General features: G+C 38.3%; 1 long non-coding RNA gene across 1 annotated transcript; it reads left to right on the forward strand.

Annotated features, from left to right (window-relative positions):
* Positions 1-947: 947 nt before the first annotated feature.
* On the forward strand, positions 948-1267 carry LOC140014957 (uncharacterized). Its single transcript, XR_011821712.1, has 2 exons — positions 948-1039; positions 1137-1267. It is a non-coding gene; the product is annotated as an uncharacterized lncRNA (long non-coding RNA).
* Positions 1268-2703: the final 1436 nt, after the last annotated feature.

Consider the following 2703-nt stretch of genomic DNA (forward strand, 5'->3'; position numbering starts at 1 on the left):
ACTCAGACTAAACTAGTTGGTTCGATCGATTGAACCGAAAATTGGTTAGACTTTGGGTCTGAGTTCATTCAAAAAATCCACCCTGAATGAAAGTCGATCAAAATCGAGTTTGATCGGGAATCGAAAATAACCGTAAGTGTAGACACCAAAATTTTTATATTTATATTTATATTTTCATTCTTTATTCTTATTCTTATTTCATTTTTATTTATTTATCTATTTATTCATTTCATTTTATTTCATTTTATTTTATTTTTACCTTTTCTAAAGAAAGTCATTTCAATTCATTTTTAGAAAAATTAGAAAGAGAAGAAAAAAAGAACGACAGAAAACAGAGAGAGAGAGAGAGAGAGAACCACGCGCACGTGCCACGTACACACGCGTCATCCCCGCATTTCATCATACAAAACAAGAACAAAGCCACAGTACAGGAAGTTGCAGCTTGGATTTTTTATCCAATTCCACTCGTTTTTTTCATTCTTTTCTTTTTCCCCAAGCTTTTGCCACCTCACTCATCAAGAAGAGTCAAGAATTTTCTGGAACAAAGGCCATCTAATGGCTTTAAAATGACCAGCAAACCTGGGTTTCATCCGAACTAGGGCTGTGCATCGAAATCGAAGCGGTAATTCGGAAGTTTGAAATCGAAATTTTCAAAATTTTGACTGGAATTTTCCCGACCGAATTCGATTTCGAAATGGCAATTCCGATTTCGAATTCGATACCGAATTCACCGAATTCTTTTTTTTTTTCCTCTCTTGTTCAAAAAGGGCAAAACCTGTTCAAATTTTAATACCCAATACAGTCGCTAATATTTATCCCCCAAAAAAGTTGTGATTTATTTTCCTGCTCATATTAAGGTTAAGAAATTCGAAAAAAAAGAGCGCAAAGAGATTCTATTACTGCCCGAAGAAACACGGTGAGAGATTTAGCAAGAGAATATTATTGGTGGGGGAGGAAAAATTTGGATGGATCCGGTGCACGACCTCAACCACAAACCGAGAGGTCTGTTATCCATCACGTTGACACTGCGAATTAAGTAGTGAGAAGTTGTCTCCTCTTGTTCCTTGTGTACTTCAAGTTTCATTAGATATTTCTTCAAAACTAATGTACTAGCTTTAAAAAAAAACTATTTTAAGTTTTGCAAGAAAAAGGGAAGATGACAAGAAGGAGAAGATGGTGGCCACGCGGTCCGATGAAGATTCAACTGACGACTACTTCCACAGGAGAAATTTCTTCAGTCTATTAAACCAGAAAATAGGATCCAAAAGGAGGAGGGAATTTATGAGTGAAGACTTTACTAATGGCTGGAAATCTCTCTTTATAGACACTGCCACTTGCTCCTCCGATGCAACTGGTGTTCGATGGTGGCGGATGAAAGGGAAAGGAGATGAAGTTTATGAAAGAAATGAAGTAAGAAGAAAAACAATGGAAATGTACCTCTTACTCTCAGTCACAAGTTGAACTGGATGTTGATTCTCTTCAACGAGTACCAGGAGAGAACAACTGGGTTCTAGTCAGTCAATGGTGACTGCTGCAAGGTGGAGAATTGCCTCCTTTGCAAACTCTGCGGAGATTAGCTAAATTTTTTGCTTTAGTTCTTTGCTTTCTGCCTTGGACTGTTTTGCTGGGTAGGGGAAATTGGGGCAGCGGGTCGTGGACTCGAGGTCAATGGAGGTTCAGCACATTAGGCGGCAAAGCACCCCAGTGGAAGGGCCGAAAGCGGCGAAAAAGGATGGGTAAAGTCAGACAGGGAACTAGGGAAGAATGCTGCAGCGGAGGGAAAGAGGAGTTATTAGGTGAAACCGAGAGTGAGAGAGAGTAAGCTGAGTCGGAGGCAGAGGAAGGAAGGTGAGTGAGACAGTGAGTCTGGCGGTGGAGGCGGAGGAAGGAAGGTGAGACTCTCAACTCTGAGGAAGACACTAGACAGTGACGAAGAGGCGATGAGGAAGAAGCGGCGGAAGAGTAAGGACTAAGGTGAGTTAACAGATTAGGGTTTTTGCAATATCATGTATTAACTTATTATTTCAATTTCAATTTCAATTATTAACTTATTATGTTATATAATATATATTATATATATTGTTAAAAACTATTATATTATATATAAATATTATTATTCGAATTCGATATCAAATTTCCCATTTCGAATTCCTATTTCGAATTCCCCAATTCGAAATCCGTAATTCCAATTTCAAAAATTATATTTTCGAATTCGATCTGATTTCGACGAATTCGAAATCGGAATTACCGAATTCACTTCCGAATAACTGAAATTCCGAATTCAATTCGAAATTGGTTTCGAAATCAAAATTTTTCGACTTTGCACACCCCTAATCCGAACCATTGAAATGAGGGTTTAGCAACCCTTGTCTCATATAAATGGAACAAAAGGCAGCCATTAGGGAAAAAAAAGGGGAAGAGCGGCAGAAAAACAAAAGGAGGGAGAGAGGGAGAAAACGAGAGAGAGAGAAGAAGAAAAAAGAGAGGGAGTTTCTGGAAAATCTCTTTTGAGTCAGGGTTAAGCATCCTGCTCACTTCTTGATCAAAATCCGTTCCCAACATTAGTCGTTTAGATATTTGCTTCATTTCTACATTATTTGCGGTAATAGAGAAGCAACTTCTCTTCAGAAAACTTTCGAAAAAAACACCATTATAACCTTCGAATTCGAGTCTAAAGTCCCCACCTTTGCAGCTCTTCACCAA

The sequence above is a fragment of the Coffea arabica genome, chromosome 10e, assembly GCF_036785885.1.
Source record: "Coffea arabica cultivar ET-39 chromosome 10e, Coffea Arabica ET-39 HiFi, whole genome shotgun sequence".
Taxonomy (NCBI): domain Eukaryota; kingdom Viridiplantae; phylum Streptophyta; class Magnoliopsida; order Gentianales; family Rubiaceae; genus Coffea; species Coffea arabica.